Source organism: Microtus pennsylvanicus, chromosome 5 (genome assembly GCF_037038515.1).
Source record: "Microtus pennsylvanicus isolate mMicPen1 chromosome 5, mMicPen1.hap1, whole genome shotgun sequence".
Classification (NCBI taxonomy): Eukaryota; Metazoa; Chordata; class Mammalia; order Rodentia; family Cricetidae; genus Microtus; species Microtus pennsylvanicus.
Window position 1 is genome coordinate 127130044 of NC_134583.1, and position 17891 is coordinate 127147934.

A 17891-nucleotide genomic window follows, 5' to 3' on the forward strand; every position below is an offset into this window, starting at 1 on the left:
TGTGTTGTGTCTTTCCTCTCTTTTTAATCCCAAGTTGGCCTCTTAAATTCCTTTAGTTTTTTACGTCTGTGATCTTGTGGTTTTCATCCATTTGTGATTCAGGAACAGATTTTGATGTTTCTTCCATTTTTTTTCTTGGAGGCAGAGGCAGGCGGATCTCTGGGAGTTCGAGGCCAGCCTGGTCTACAAGAGCTAGTTCCGGGACAGGCACCAAAGCTACAGAGAAACCCTGTCTCGAAACCAAAAAAAAAAAAAGAAGAAGAAGAATTTTGCTCACTCTTAAAAAACATGTATTTCTGTTAGTATTTGAAATTATCGTATAATTATGTCATTTCCCTCTTCCATTTTTTCCTTCCAACCCTTGCTTATATCTCTCCTTCTGAATTCATGACCTCTTCTTTTCATTAACTGTTGACACACACACACACACACACACGTATATTCTAGTTGAACTCGAGTTTCTCCTCTTGACCCACCTGCTCCTACAGAGCAAGTACGAGCAAACACTAGCACCAATTATTTTCCTCCATTTCCCTTTGATGTTATCTTCAGCTAGAAAGAACATTAAGAGAAGTAGCTAAATCTGTGTTGACCTGTAAGCCGGCATGGATGGGAACTATTGCATATGAAGAAAAGAGGATGGCTAATTTGCGTTCGTTTCTGTTCTTCAGACTGACTGTAGAGCCTGAGAGAAAGCAGCGCATTGTTCCACAGATGAAGATAATTACTTCAGGGCCATGCTATGAATAGCTTGGTCATGTGCAGAAAGCCGAAAATGTAGGTTCTTCAGGGAGTAAGACATACACCTTCTTGGGATAGGCAAACCGCAAGTGATCTTACAAAAAGGAATAATTGGGGACACTGCCTCTGACAGAGTAGCTTGGAGTCAAAGCTCTTCTGAGAAGGATGTGTAACCAAATGGTGTCCTACTTCCTGTGTAATTAGTGCTGCCCCAGGGTCGTCATCTTCGTCTGCTACAGTTATTGACCTCATCGTGCTCTGAAGAAACAGACCAATCGTGCTGGTGGTTGAATCTGCATTTCTCACTCTTTTTAACCAGTTGACATCCCTGAATGTTGTGTGGCCACATCATCGAGAAGGGGTTATGAGACACTGGCAATGTACTTCCATTCTTCAAGGAGCTGGAAGCCAGAATGGATTCCTTGCTGCGTGCGATTAAATCAGGGGCACTCATAATTGGGTGAGAATATCCAGTCATTGCTAAAGGCAGGTCCAAGGACTGCATCCTGTTTTAGAATATAGAAGGATCCAATAATGCATGGGTTAACAAGCACTTCAGAGAGTTCCGCACTTCACTGCGGTGTTACACACTGTTACAACTATTTAAATAGTTGAAGCAGATCATCTTGGTGTTTGCTTTCTGCTCTGTACTAGTTCTCTCGTTAGTTAACTGTTTTTGACTGCGACATAACTGTTAGCATCTGCAATATACCCGATGTTGTACTGGATACTGGGGATAAGAAGAATAAATCAGACATTGTCTCTGCTTCCAAGACAGTCACAGGCTGGAAGACACAAATATCTAGAGAAGTAATCACAGGGCACAGCCGCTGGTAACAGAGCCATAGGACCCAGGAGCCAGTGGGATCTGGAGCTGACACAGTGGCACAGAGTGCATTTGCACTGGGTTCTGATGGTTTTCTGTATTGGATTCTTTGGGAATCCCCGGAAGTGCAAGGGCAGACCAAGAACCTTATGAACTTTTTTTTTTGTTTGTTTTTTGAGACAGGGTTTCTCTGTGGCTTTGGAGCCTGTCCTGGAACTAGCTCTGTAGACCAGGCTGGTCTCGAACTCACAGAGATCCGCCTGCCTCTGCCTCCCGAGTGCTGGGATTAACGGCGTGCGCCACCATTGCCCGGCGAACCTTATGAACTTTTGCTCACATCTGGAAGTCAAAACAATCAGATTTCTTCAGTTTGGTATAGAAGGAAGTTCCACACATTTAACCAATTAACTTTTTTTATGGTGTGGGGCAGAGTCAATAAAAGAAAAATCATAAAGCAAAACAAAACAAAAAACACCCTCCTACTTTCAAGATGGAATCTCAGAAGGCACTCTCAGAGATCTGTACTATTTCCAAAAATATGGTGGTCCTGTTATTAAAAGACTAGAAGACATGGCTCATTCCATTGCCTGGGGTTTTGAAGGCTATCTATGCCATTTTTCATTATCCAATAATAAATATCACAGTGAAAGTCACCTTTAACACTTAAATATTGCTGGGATTTTATGGGATTGAATGGAGCGGACTGCCATGGTATTAAAGAGCCGTATGGGTGAGATACTTTTATAACACATGCTTCATAAAGCTGTATAAAGCAAGTGCCAGTGCACCATTCTTTAAAATGAGAGCATTTGAGTTCAGCATAGAGGCAAGAGGGGCCTCTGCTTGTTAATTAAACCTCTTAGTGATGCTATTTTTTTTTTCAGAACAAAGAAGGGGGCTCGTGGAACCATGGCTTGCACAGGCAGCTCTATCAGCCAGCATTGGGATTTGGATCAGTGAGAAGAGAGCATGGTTCACCGTCCAGGGACTAGGGGGCTCCTCCAGCCTTGCAGGCTTCCCTGTGGTGCTGGCCAGAGCCTGCTACATCTCCTTAGCTCAAGTATACTAAAATTGTTGTTTCCCTCCTCCAGCTGATGCTGATGGATTTGTTGTCAGACTAGTCACAGAGACATTGTGTATTTACTAACATCTTCAACTTAGCATTCTAAGTTTACTAAGTTGTTTTTTTTTTCACACAAGGCAGCAGCTGTAGCCTTTTCAAAGTGAACAGTAAGCCTGGTCCATGTACACTGATGTTCAGCTATCGCCCATTTCTGCTTTCAAAATTCTGCAACCAGTGAGGAGTGAGGAGTGATCTCATTGTCTAGGCCACCAATTTCTGGTGCTCAGTGGCCTGTGTTCTGACTCTGTATATTTATCTATTCTGGGTGTTTCACATAAATGGAGTCAAAAAATCTGTGACCTACTGTGCCTGGCCAGTTTCCACTGCTCATCATATTTTAAGGTCCATCCATATTACAGCATGTATCAATACTCCATTTCCTTTTATGGCTAAGTAATGTTCTATGGTGTACCACAGTTTGCTTAGCCATTCATCCATTGATGAACTCTTGGGCTATTTTCATATGTCTTGATCATATTTTGTGAGTAGTGCTTCAATGAACAACATGAATATGTATTGGTTTATCTGCTTTTTATTCATTTAGTTACATATACATGAGTGAAACTTTTAATTTTTCTTGTTTTATGTTTTTGAAGTTATGTGTATGTGTGTGTGTGTGTAGATTTCCATGTTTGAGGGTACATGTGTTTGTTCAAGTACATGTGTGTCTTTGTATATATTTGGGGGCCAAGGGTCCATTCGTAAAGTTATTCTTCAGGAGTCAACCAAGTTAAATTTTGAGTTAGTTTCTTACTGGGGCCTGAACCCACTGATTTGTCTAGACAGGCAGGCCAGCAAGCTCCATGGGTCCTCTTGTCTCTGCCTTTCCAGTGTGGGAGTCCAAGTGCGCACTACCATGCCTGGTCTTTTTTACGTGAGTTTTGAGAATCAGACAGAGGCCCTACTTTGCCATATGATCTATCTCTCCAACCTGGTAATGGAATTTTTGTGTGGTATTTGTATCGACCATGGAGTAGGCTTGTAACCTTTCCCCTCATTGGACATAGGATTGGCTGAATAATGAACTTGGCCATTGGATTCAGGATGACTTGTGTCCCTGGTGAACGGAAGCAGTAAAAGGTTTTCTTCACATCTGGTGGCCCTCCTCTTGTCTAATGGCTCTGCAGAGAGGCCAGACACTAGGATTATGTGTGCAGATACCACGAACAGAGCCATACTGCTTGTGGAACTTCTCTGAAAAATAGTCACTTTGATACACTGCAGAAAAGGAAGATGGGAATTTCCCAGCTGCCCGGAGCTTACATGTAACATAAGCAGGTTGCCGTGAGTTCTACAGGTTGCCGTCATCAGCATCTAAAGTGCTGATGGACGATTAGTAGAGCTTTCTTAGAGGTGGAGTCCTTTGGATATGGCTTAGATGGGCTTTCACTGTATACAGTAGAAAGAGGACTTTCTAGGGCTAGGAATGACCTCTTAGCAGTGGTTTGTCTAGGTGGGAAAGCGGGAGATTTGGGAAATAGAATTGAATGGTTCTTCCCTCTAATGATCCTGGGACAAGGGGAAAGAAAGCTCTGTTGGAGCCAGTGTAAGAAGGCACGTCAGAGCCATGCTATAGAATTTGGTCTCTGCCTGGCACTATGAATATCAAGCCTATCACAGCATCCTGGTCCTTTCATGTGCGGTGGGCATCACCCACATCTTCTACTAGGGTGGCCATCAGTCTTCACTCTCTTGATATCTTCCATCTTGGCCATGGCTTCTGGGTGGCACCTCTTCTTACCCTAGCTGACTTTGTTTTGTCCACATCTTCATACATCATAACCATATGGAAACACGATGAAGCCTGGATATACAAAAGACCCCCTATATGCGTTTGTGAGTGTTTCTAAATATTATTATTCTTTCTCCTCGGCCCCAAGCCACAGCAGTGGTTGTAGGAAGCATTGTGGCTTCAATCTTAGAGTTGAGAAAAACTAAAACCCAGCAGTCAGGGAACTAAGTGAGTGATAGAAGGGGTTTACAGTCTTCTCACTCATCTTTTTATTTTTGATGCCTAGTGTTTATCATAGGCAGAGCCAAAATAAATACATAAGTCCTTTGGTCCAGTGCAGAGTTGGATGGCCAGATGCAAACCCACAGTCTATGCGATCCCAGTTCCTTAGTGATGAGATTCGGTATAGTTTGGGTTTACTCTGGGCTGATCCTTCACACTGGAAACATCCAAATAAGTTCCCTGGAGCTGTGGTGAATTCCATTAGAGTAAGATGACCCAACTCAGGTAGAAGTAGGGGATGGCAGGAGAGCTCTTGAGTGCAGTTGGATCAGTTAAGAGAACTTTCTATTCATCTCTTCTCCTGCCTCTCCTGATAGCCTGGCGGGGGCAGGAAAGTCCTGTGTGTATTCTCCTCAAGTGCATTGTCAAGGACACTTTCTGGCCCTTAGCTGTGGGATTAGACCCTTTAAAAAAAAACCCTTGTTAGGAAGGGGGAGGGGAGGAAGAAAGCAAGGTGAAATGTAATTTCCTCTTTAATATAGACTGTCATTTAATCTAATATTATAGAAAATGATTAGATCTTAAAAACCTATAAATTACATTTGACAACTCTCTGGTGTGCCTCTGCCTTCCCTTTTGGCAATTATACATGGCGACAGTGGGTTGTGGCAGCTAGGAGCACTCTGAATGCAGGGTGTTTATTGGCTCTTAATGAGAAGTGATTAATCTAAATCACCGTAGGGGTGGATCCTTTGCCGAGCTCTGAAATCACAAGTGGCAGTTGGACCTTGTGACAAATGGGTTTCTGTGTACCTAACAACAACAAAAGTTAGCGAAGGTATGTGTGGTGGTGTTTCCTTTTCTTTTCTTGTGTAGGGAGGAAAGGAAGCAACACACACACACTCGCACGCGCGCGCGTGCGCGCACACACACACACACACACACACACACACACACACACACACACACACAGCCAGGCTGAGAACAGTCACCGGGGTAAGATAGAAACCTGCAGACTTTGGATGCTTGTCTGTCTGGTAACTTTTGTATTCCCTCTCCGGCCTCTTCCCACCTCCGTGGCAGAGACAGCTGTAGCTCGTGTTATGTCTTTACCTGGAGGGTCCCTTTCCCGTTTATTACTGTTATTGTGGTTTTCTCTTCCCTGCTAGTCTGGGGACCACCTGGCATGGGATGATGGATCATTACAGGGAGTACCTGCCTGGCAAAATTGCTACCTCCTCATCCTCCACCCCCACCCTTCTGTTTCACGTTGAGAAAGAGAGGAAACAACCCCACATAGTGAAATCATTGTGAAACCCAACATGAAAAAGGCACACGTACACACTAGTCCAGAATGCGGAAGGGATGGTCCCATAGACGTAGGATGCCAGTGAACACAGGGTGGCACGGGGCACCTGCGGAGAGTGAGCTATGGGGCAGGACATCCTCCTTCCTTCTGCTGCTGCTCTTTCCTGCCTCTGTTTTCACTTACCTTCTCGTCTTTGCCTAGCTCTGTCCTCTTTCTCCTTCCGTGCCACCGATACTGAGCGCAGCAAGAAGGCTAAAGGCACTTAACTCAGGAGGTAAAGCAGAGTCTGAGCTTGCCTCCTGACCTTGGATAGAAGTTGTAACTTCTAGTAAACTGCCAAGTCCCAATGTTTCCTTTGCGGAAGGGGGTGTGGTAGGCAAATCTAAGGTTTCCTCAAGATGTCCTGATCTCCAAGACCTGAAGTATGTCAGCTTATGAGACAAGGTGAAATGCAAGCTCTGGGTGTAATATTTGTTGTGAATCCGTTAGCCTTCACTGGGCAGCAGTCTGGATTATCAGATAACCACAAGTGTCTTTGGACTTGGGCTAGAGGATGGTGGGAGAGCAGTGCCCATGAGAAGCATGACGGACACTGGACTGGGCAGACTGTACCTGAATTTGGAGAGAGGTGCAGGCTTGGAACCAAGAAACACAGCAGTCTCTAAAGCTAGGGAAACAGACTCTCCTCGAGGCCCTCTCAGTGAGGTAGCCTAATGGGCACTTCGATTCCATCCATACCTGGTTAAACCTCTGTGCTTCAGATATGTAAGATATTTAAATCACATAATTTATGGTTACTAATTATAACAATGCCAGGGAACCGGTGCGGGGCCACCATAAACTGAACACGGCCTACCATAATTTACTTCCGATTTGACATCCCATCAGTGTGGTTGTGTTAGATACTGAGGACTTGGGGGAAGTGATCAAGTCCTAAAGGTAGCACCCTACAAAAGGGCTTGGCACCCTCTTCAGAGGGGCCATAGTGAACCTGACCTTGAGTTTTCCAGCATCAGTAACTCTGAGGAAAGAGTAGTAGTCTCCTTGTCTCTGGTACTCTGTTATAGGATTCTACTCAGACAGAGATGGGTGAGAATGCCTACCTGCCTTCCTCAGAGTACAGGAGGATTAAAGAAGAGAGGAGCCAAAAAAAAAAACCTCGGGTGGAACGTCAAAGGCTCCAATACTATATAACCAGGGGCAAGCATGAGGGGGTGTGTGTAGCGGGGGTCCTGAGCTGTGGACGGAGAGCACAGACCTTCCAAGGTCTATAAACAAGCGTCAGCCGGTGACATAATCTGTCGTCTTTTCTTTTACATGTTTGGGGAGTGGAATCTCTCTCCTCTGGGAGAAGGGACAAGCGTCTCATGGGGTGTCTTTTTCTGGTGGGGAATATTGGATCAAAGTATGGATGCAGCATCTAGTGACCCTAGCTCTAGATTCTTGCATTCGGCTGTGTGCGGGGCCTCTCTACACCCTGCAGGCTGTAGATGGAATGCATCATTGAACTGTGATGTGATGTGGTTCCTAGGAGAGACAGTGCTCTAGAACTACCTTTGACCTCACGGCTCACTGGAATAGAGTTTTCAGCTACCTAGAACAGGTGACGTCTGAGCATGAACACTTGCTCCCTGATTGCTGCCTCTGTCATAACCAAGAGCTCATTCTAACTCTCCTAAGTCCAGAAACCTTTCCAAATATCTAATTACATCCCCCCTCTCCGCCACATAGTCCAAGTTAGAGGATTCTCAGGAGAATTAAAGATTCCCCTGGAGAAACAGGGTAGCAGGTGACCTTATGAAAGTCACCACTCCTTCCTCTCTTTGTTCCCAGCAGTTTATGAGATGAGCCACTGAAGAGAGTCCCACTAAATAAATACTGTATCAGTAGCAATCTGCCATTCTTAAATTAGCCAGAATAGATACTGTGCAATTAATTTCCGTCTACCATCCCCTGTGCGCCCAGATCTTTTCAGCATCTCCCTCCCACACAGCTTCAACAAGATGCTTGTAAATGAAGTTTGTTTTGTGGTGGACAATAGACGTGCTGGCTGGCATTTTTTTTTTATCATTTTTCTATCTCCGTTGCCTTTCTGGTTTGAGGCTTTAAATTGCACTTGTAATTCTGAGCTCCTATTGTGACCCCAGACATATGTGGTAGCAATTTGGATGCTTGAAATAGCAAACACCTCGGACTGGCTTGATTCAACTCATCAGCTGTTTCTCAAAACCAAACACGCCCAGCTCCACACCTATGCCTGCAACAAAGCCATGCCGAGCGCACACCTTCTGTCCAGCTGAGCTCATTCCTCAGACTCTCAGCCTGAATCCAGGAGCACACATCTGGGCTTGTAGCTTCCTTTTGTGCAACTGACCAGCAAAAAACTCTAGGTCAAACTAAACTAAAACATCAAAAATAAGTAAAATTACTTCTAAACCAATTTTGTCTCCTTTTTATTCATTTTTCTTCAAATTGTAGAACTTCTTTTTCCTTCTCCCCTGAGGTTTGCCTTGCTTTTATTAAATATTGGAGATATATCTTGCTGAGAAATAATGTTCCTAGGAATCTATCCAGTTCTCCATGTCAGTCTCTGACAGGAGAGGAGTGGATGGGGCCATTGGGTGCCATTTAATGCAAGTGGACCTGATCCACTCAGGCTAGCAGAGAGACAGCACCTCTAATCAAAGTGTTCCAAGTTTTTATGGCTTGGAACTTGTTTTCTTGCCTAGAACAGTGATAAACCAGAAATACCCACCTTTGGGCTTTCTAATAAATGAGTGGTATTGGCAGAGAATGTCAGAATATGCTGATCTTCTCTAAAACCTTGCAGGAGCCCCATAGTTGAACTAGTGAGAACACAAAGAGGGCAGGACGAAAAATAGCCAAGACTGACTTGAGAAGGGTCTGGCATGTCATTGGGATTTTCAGAACAGGGAGATGGGATTGGAGCCTTTTGAAAGGGGGAATGGAAAAGTCAGAGCTGAACTTGCATGGAGTAGGTAAGGAAGTTTGGAGAGCTACAGGTCAAAGTGGAAGATATTTGGGTTCAGGAGAGGGACCAGAAGCATTACTCTCTGAGTGATGAGGTGACTATACACAGGGGGACGCTCTTCACCCCATCCTCCTCACGTCACAACTGCCCTGCACTGTGAGCAGCATGTGTTCATGACATTGGCTAGCTGGTAGTAAACAAGAAAGCATAGCACAGTATTGTTTATAACACTGAGAATTGGGAGAACAGAGTTTTCGTGTGTATGCATGTGTGTGTACCCGTGCGCGCGCACACATGTGCACACATGCATGCATGTGCATGACAATGAACAATTTCAGAAAATAAAAATAAAATAGTCATGATCTCGCTGCTCAAGAATAACCATGCTTAACATGTACATGTTTTTCACTAAGTGATTTATATAGATACACCTACATGAAGTGTAAACAATTTTCACAAAACTGAGATTCTACTTCATGTATGACCAGTCTGCTTTTCATGCACTTTCAAAACATGGTTCTCTTCTGTGTGCCATGAAACTGTTTGAATTCATGTTTAATAGCTGTGTAATATTCCACTAAATGGATTTGCTATACTTTATTTATTCATAGTCCTATCAAATATCTGGGTTATTTCCAATTCCATATTATTATAAATAACATAAGATGAACATGCAGGTGCATAAATTTTTTTATTGGGTCTCTGATGGTTTCCTTGGACAGAATCCTAGAATAGAATTTTCAGGGTCAAAGAAATGAATATTTATGAGGCTTGTTCCATACTGGGTGACCAGGCCACCTTATACTTGAATCAACATGGCCTGCCCACCTAGTTCACTCTCAGCCACTGTTGTGGTCACTAATATACTCCTTGGTGCTAATTTTAATGGACAAATCTCTGTAGTTCTTTCCCCTCCCCTCACAGGCACACATAGTGGAAGCCCGAGGGTAACAAAGCCTATCTACTATGTTTGTTTTATTCCTGTGAGTGTGTTTTAAATTAATTTTAATGTTTGCATACAAACTAGTGGATCATGGCCTGTTCCTAAACATATCTAGCTATTTTTACCCTTTTATACCCACACACATTTGTTCTTATGATAAAGTTCATTTTATAAATAAGCATAGTAAGAGATTGTTAATAACCAAGGATACAGTAGAACAATTGCAATGACTTAGTGTCTGCCTTGGGGCTGTGACTAAGTAAAATAGTGATGAGCTGAATGGAAGTATCAAAACGCCTAGACAGTTGATCTGTTAGCCATGAGTACCATAGGACCAATGAGTGTGGATATTTACATATGTAGAAATACACACACACACACACACACACACACACACACACAGACAAATACACTACACACACATCCACAGCATGGACACTCTGGACAAAAGGATGGCTCAGATGTTGGTTAGAATAGAGTCAGACAATTTGAGATTTCATTGTACTCTTCAGAGTGGTGTGCTGTTTGCTTCTGGAATTTTCCATCTAATATTTTTGGATGGCCACTTAACTCAGGCAGTTGAAACCATGGAAAGGACAAATGAGGAAAAGGGAAGACTGAGGAAAGATAGACTCACATCTTAAGACTTTTAGCTGCATTGGATGTAATTGAACACCATCTTGCCAGGTGCTTTATTTTTGTAGGTTCAAAGAGTGCCTCATTGTATGAGTTCTCTCTTCAGAGCCCCTCCTTACTACTTTTTGCTCCATAAAACTCCTTTTTCTATCTGGACTCATCTCTGCTTGCTGCCATGGTGACTGCAGATGCCACTGCTTGGTCCTGTTCAGATGCAGCTGCCATGGTGACTGCAGATGCCACTGCTTGGTCCTGTTCAGATGCAGCTGCCATGGTGACTGCAGATGGCACTGCTTGGTCCTGTTCAGATGCAGCTGCCATGGTGACTGCAGATGCCACTGCTTGGTCCTGTTCAGATGCAGCTGCCATGGTGACTGCAGATGCACACGGCTTGGTCCTGTGTAGACGCAGATGCCCTAACGTCATTTCTGCAGGCCAGCCCACTCTCCTGAAGATGATCCTTCTGCACCCTCCTCTAACACCCCATTTGAATGTGAATTAGACATATCAAACCAACTCCATCCTGTCAAAGTCTTCGAGCTAGTCCTCCTCTGGCTTTTCTGCTTCAAAAGTCCTAATTCCATCTTTTTTTTCTTCAGGTTCAAAAATCCACGAATCTGGACAATTTCCAATACTATAAGTATTCCAGTATTATAAATAAAACCAAGATACATGTAGAAGTTCAGAACCTTTTGGTGTATTGTGCTTCTTCCTTTAACACTGCATGTATTGGCTTACTGGTTGTAAGCAGACTATTTGGGATTTTCATTTATTAACTACAGAGAATCTGCCCACCTCTTGGCACCTTTGCACTGCATTGTGGTACGGAGCCCTTCTCTGTCCACTCGGTCTTCTTTACTCTTTTCCTGCCTATATTTCCCACCATCAGCTGCTTTCTGTTCAACATGATACCCAGAGTGAAGGAATTAAAATACAAGTGCTTTTTAAAATAAAATATGGAATGTATTTATTTACTTATTTATTTTTGTGTGCCTATGTGCTAAGGGGTTACTTGCCATGGTATGCAGGTAGAAGCCAGAGCTAACTTTCAGCTGTGGGTTCTCTCATTTGATTTTGGGTTCTGAGAATTGACCTCAGTCCTTAGGATCATGTAGCAAGTATTTTGAGCTATTGAGTTATCTCATCATCTTTTTCTTTACTTGCTTTAGTGGTTGGTGCTCTGTTAAGTGATGCTCTTGTTAAATCCTATAGGACAACTAGGCTTAATACAATTACACTATATTGGGACAGAAACTGGGGAGTTGTAATCTTGGTGAATAAAACAACATATACAATGATACCAGGTAAAAGAGATTATATGTAAGCCTAAGAATATGTTGATGTTCTATCTTTAAAATTTATTTCCCCTTTTGAATAGTTTAGTCACAATTGAACATAAACATACCTATAAATAACTCTCAGCACAGTTCCTCACCTGGCACTACTGACATTCAGTGACAGTTTGTGGTGGGTAATCTTTATTGTTCGTGGTCTGTGCATTGTCACGTGGTTACCAGCATCCCTGATCCCTTCCAGCCAGATATCAGAAACTTCTCTCAAGACAGCTTTGGCAGTTGAAATATCTGCACGTTCTGTTTCCCTTATCTCTGTATGGAGAATTACCATTGAAGGCTGGGCAAGAAAAAAAACCAGAGAAGGGGAATATCTGCATAGAATCTGCGTGTGTGAAAGTATCCTCAGCAGCATAGCAATCACATCAGTGTGCTTTGGGGGTCAGCTACCATCTCTCTTACACTCTTTGCAAGTCTATATTGGTATCATTGCCTTTCCTTATTGATCACTAAATGCACTAAGGGTCTACCATTAGGAGTCAATTGCATAGTAAATCATAGCATCTTTCTTTTTTGTTAGGAGAATAGTCTGGTTATTCCTGTTCTGAACTCTTCTCAGAACACAGAACAGAGTTGTTTCCTGGATTTGGGGGACATCAGGGTAGAATGAGAGACAGAGTGTTTAGCTTTCACCACCTGCCATAGGTTGCATTAGAGAGAAACATAGACTAGGTAATTGAATGGTAACATTTGTTGGTGATGTTGTTAGACTCAGCCAGGAGCTTGATTCCTGTTTTCCATCTGCATCTTTTACAATTTGGAATGCACACTTAGGGCCGATGTTGTTCAGCTTTCTCAGAGTTGCCCTGTAAAAGGCATTATAAACAAGAAACGGAAGGTGTTGCAGTATTTGTGTGTTGGTGAACGCCAAAGCTTCAGTCTCACTCACTGAAGCCCAGGCAATTCATTTAGAGTGGATGGGATGGTCCAAACCTTAGAGACAGGATGCCCAAGACTGTCACCAATAAGGCATTGGTATGTTTCAGACCACCATGGACTACCCCCTTTCAGGGTGAGTTGAGAGTGGCCCTTTAAAGTAACAATTGTATTGAGCAAATTGACATCCCACTGGTTTTCATTCATAGCAGAAGCAATATTGCTATTTCCTAATAGTGTATGGACAATTAATATTCAATCATGCAAAAATAGACCTAAACTAATGTCAAATTCAATATGTGCTGTTTTTTTCAATTCTTCTAAATTTTTAGTTATGATGAATTCATCCCCCCCACACACACCACAGACATAAAGAGAAAATTTTACCTGCTTAACAAATGCCCAAGACTCTCTCCCATACATCATTGTATAATACAGCATTGTTAAGATGTGCACACTCCTGCTCTTCAGATCTCTAGAATTTTCCTTCTTACAGTGCTAGAACTTTTTATACTTTGGAAAGCAACACCTTGGCTCCTCCCTTTCTTCCCCCTCTATATGCATCAGCATAGAGCTGTTCCCCAGATCACTTCTATCATATCCAGTCTCGTTTTCCTCCCTTCTGGTCTTAATTGTACATTTATCATGGGTTATTTAAACATAAAGATGTTACATATTTCGTGGCTTTGTGCCTTGCAATCTGCTGGGCTCCTATGCTTATCTCATTTAATCCTGTAATCAACACTCTGGTGGGGATCCATTAATATCTCCCCCTCCAGGAGATGAGAAAGGTGGAAAAATTCAGTAACATCCTCGTGTTTTCAAATGGGGTAACAAACTGAACATTCGCATTCAAGACATCTACACCCAGAATCTATCCCATTAATAATTTGATAACCTAGCTCCCCCTACTTCTCCAATATCCATTGCACATCTGTTTTTGTTTTTAGACAGAGTTTCACGTGGCCCAGGCTGGTCTCAATCCCTATGTAATTGAGATGACCTTGAACTCCTGATCCTCAGGCCTCTATCTTCTAAGTGGTAGATTATAGGAATGAATCATAATGCCTAGCTCCTTAGTGCAGATTTTATGTAAGGATAAGCTAGATAGCGAACAAAGCAGAAGGAAGCAAAAGCAAAACAAGACCCAAGAAAGCCCTCCACGGGTTTTCTCTCCACCCTGTCCCTTTCACATTGTCAAAACTATAAAAATACAGAATGCACACAACCTCAACAGTCCCCGCTGCAGCTTCTGCGCCTGCACACTAACAATTACGAACGGAGAGGCGAAGACGCTCCTCTCCTTTGCTTCTGCAGAGCCTGCCTCTCTTACCCTTACCAAGAGTCTCATGGCTAGTTCATAAATGCCTAGTCTACAGATTATTTAATTGGAATGCTGTTAAAAATCCCTCCGAGGACTGATGCAGACTTTCAATTCGACAGGATCGTTTCCACTCCTTGTACCTCTCTCATTACACCACTTAATGCTTTGACCCCATAGAACTTTGGATAGAAACCTTCACTTAACAATTAAATTTGTGTGGCATGAGATTATCTCCTCTATATATTTGGCATAATGATGTGTAAAGCACAGTTCACCCTGAGGCTTAACTCAGGACACAGCATTTCCTGGCTTACTTATGTTAGTAGTATGTTCTCATTTTTCCCAGCACCAACAGGTAACATTGTGCTTTTTTTTATTATTTGATTCTTATTAATTGAGTTCTTGTCCTCTAGGTCAGAGGTAGAAAGTGAGTTCTAGGAGTAAGGGTTTCTTAAGGCTACTGTTATTTTTTTTCAGTGAATTTTGTAGACATGTTTTAAGAAAGCACAGAGGAATCGGTGTGTGTTCTGGGGAGCTGGCAGGATTGCAGGACTTCAGGGCATAATGAGGAAATTGCTGTCTTTTTAAGCTTCAGTTTCCTTATGTGCAAAGTGCAATAACCACACTTGTTTCATGGGAATTATGTGAGGTTTGGATAAAATATCAGGTGACATTCCTTGCACTGGTTAAAAGTGTAGGCTACATTTCCCCGTTCTTTCATTCTTCTCAGAAAGCAGGATTGAGACATCGGAGCCATGAAAGAGACAAAGCTGCAGAGATCCAAGTATATAAAAGGTTTTTGGAAGAGCAAGTCAGAGAAAGGTTGCAATAAAAATGTACTCTTGCAAACAGAAGTTCTGTAAAAGCCCTGCACCCTGTCAATATGCCTTATTATATGTACATTGATTTCTATAGCTAGACACTCTACCTCTGCGCTATCCCTCCTAAATTCATTTCTGTATATATATAGACATATGTGTATGCAGGGTCTGTGCATGAGTTAGTGTTGGTGTGTACACTTCTGTGTATGTGTGTACATAGTGTGTGTGTGTGTGTGCAAACATGAGTACACACAGAAAGAGACAGAGCTAAGAGGAAGAGAATTCATTGTACAAGATATTTGATGGCAAATTTTATACAGAATGTTGCAACTCATGGGGTATAAAATAAAGTCCATTGAGGATGGTGGCCTTATCTTCTAATTAAAATCGTAGGCATGGAGCTTTTTATTTCTGCATAAAATAAGCAGTTTAATTCTTCTGTGCCAGGGATGATGATTTCCTTGCACAGTGCATGACCAACCCAGTGGGTAGATACCGTGTGCTGTGCTGAAACTAGTTATTATGACACCATTATTACCTGGTTACCTATGCTCTCAGACTCTACAAGCCCTGCAAGTATCTCACCTAGTGTCCTCTTAAGACAGCTGGGTGCTCCCATCAGGGTCCCCTGTCCCTTTAGAGTTCACAGAAGGGAGAGACTGCTGTGCGTCTACTAGTGCGTACAAGAGCTTTGCCCTGGATTTTCACGTACGAATGGAAAGGTTATTGAACTGCATCCATTAAAAAGGAAATAAAAACTTGCTGATAACTAATGATGACTTATCTCAATTACGTCAAAGCAAGTATTTGAGAAAAAAGCCTGATCTCATTTTGGAAGGTGGAAAGGGACAAAAGAGAAAAAGAATTGTGAACCTCAGCAATTAAAAGACCCTTTCAAAAGCTTGCTTTTAAAAAGCATGCTAGTTAACAGTTTTATTTTACAAAACTTAGACAAGGGTTTTCTTTTGTTTGTTTTTTGTTTTTGTTTCTGTTTTTTTAAACTTTTTTTTGTTATTCAGCCCCCATGTTTTACATTATGTGATGTTAGCCTGAACAATGGTTGGCCATACACCACAAGGGTAGAATTTTAGTAGGAGATAGATGTGCTTGCTCAGTCAGTCACTCTGGGAACAATAGCAACTTGTAGAAGTTTTTGACTGAGTTCAGTTTTCTTACTGTGAATAATCGCAACGATCAGGAAGAAAACAGATTCGATGTTGGGATTCGACCAGAAGTCAGTCCACAGGCGGTGGCGAGGCACGTTCCACACTATGAAGAGTACCACATAAAAGTCCGGCCTGACCGTACATGCTTGGTAACTGCAGTGCTGGGAAAGGGATACAGGAGGATTCTGGGAGATCACTGGCCAGGTATCCTATCCAAAATAGTGAGATTTCTGTTCAGTGAGTAATCCTGTTTCAAAACCTAATATAAGAAATACAAAATGTCTGTCCTCTGCATGCAGGGGACAGGGCACAGCCTCCAAGTTTACCTATAACACACACACACACACACACACGACAAACACACACCACTCAAAAGACAAGACTGGATTTAGGAGGAGAATGAGAAAGAGAAGACAGACATCAATGCTGGCACACTCCTTCTTATGAGTGGCTGTGGAAATACTGAGTAGCTGAGAGTGGCGGGGCCTGAAGTACCACTGTGGGGTGTTTTGTATTCTAGGTTTTCTGAATAGAGTATCAAAGCAGAGAACTGTGGATGGCTGTGCTTACAGTCCTGAAACTAAGATCGAGTCTGGGATGAGTGATGCTCATTTGGGGACTTAATGTATGCTAGAAGATGCCAACTGAAAAGAGAAGGACAGGAATAGAGAATGAAAGTAGTAATGAGTAAGAGAGAGGGTCAAAATGAAATGTCACATTTAAAGAAAAATCAAGAAAAGTCCAATATTCAAAAGATAAGAAGGAAGAACAGATGCGTGTGGTGTTCCAGAAAGAGATTCCTTCAGAAAGGACAGGAAAAGTCGCCAATACTAAAGAGTGTCAGTGTCTGTGCAGTGGCCTCTAGCACTACAAAGGCAACCATTTCCGAGTTAGTAAATGCCATCCAAGCACTCTGGGTAGGAGCTGAACCACCTTGGGCAGAATGTTAAATAGCAGTCCAAGCAATGCCTTGGTCAAGAGCACAGTTCACATTCTGATCATGAGCCTAGCCTTTAAAGGCTGAGCCACGGCTGCATCAGGTGTGTTAGCCGGAACAGTGCCGGAGAGCTCACCTGGGGCTGAGGATGAGGGAGAACTGGTTCACTGATCTCTGAGCTGCTGGAGCTCGTGAAGGGGCTGGTCCAGCAAACCCAAAACTGCAGAATTTCCATGTGACACAGGGCAACAACAGGACAGCCAAGAGGAGTCCAAGTGAGGGCCTAGTGTGGCTAGTGGAGCAGAAACCAGAGGCCTCAAAGCAGACCAATGACTTGCTGCGGTGATCACTTGCAGATGTGATGGATGGACCGAGGTGTATATTTGCGACTCACCGTGTTATACCACAACGCCCATGACGAGATTTTTCTTTTCTTTTAAATTTTATTTGACCTGAGGGGAGTTGGCTTCAAGGGTAGAAGATGGATTCAAAGCAATAGGGAGGTGAGTGGGATCGAGATGCAGGATATGAAATCTACAAAGAATAAATAAAAAGTTAAAATAGAAAACAAAAACAAAGAAAGAAACGCAACTTATATCATGTGTTGAAGGGTACTTCGGGTAATGTCAGACTCAAGTTAATATTGAAGAAACCAAGACTCCCACAGTTTAAGAGTTTTCCCACTCCACAAATATATATAAGACTTTTGAGATGCAAACTTTCCTGATACCAAAGCCTTTGGATCGTCCTCCTTCTTTACTTGGCTTGGGTGTCAACCCCAGGGCAGCAGTATTTCCTAAGGGACCTCTGTGGATCTGTGCTTTGGGAAATTTCTCTAACAAAGGTATCATTGAGTTAGAACTGGTGTCAAAGGGTGAGGAACATCATTCC

The 17891-nt window shown here is 42.7% G+C and overlaps 1 protein-coding gene across 1 annotated transcript in view; it reads left to right on the top strand.

Annotated features, from left to right (window-relative positions):
* The window catches only part of Sorcs3 (sortilin related VPS10 domain containing receptor 3), a 648362-nt gene that overhangs the window by 346767 nt on the left and 283704 nt on the right, over nucleotides 1–17891 (top strand). The window lies entirely within an intron of this gene.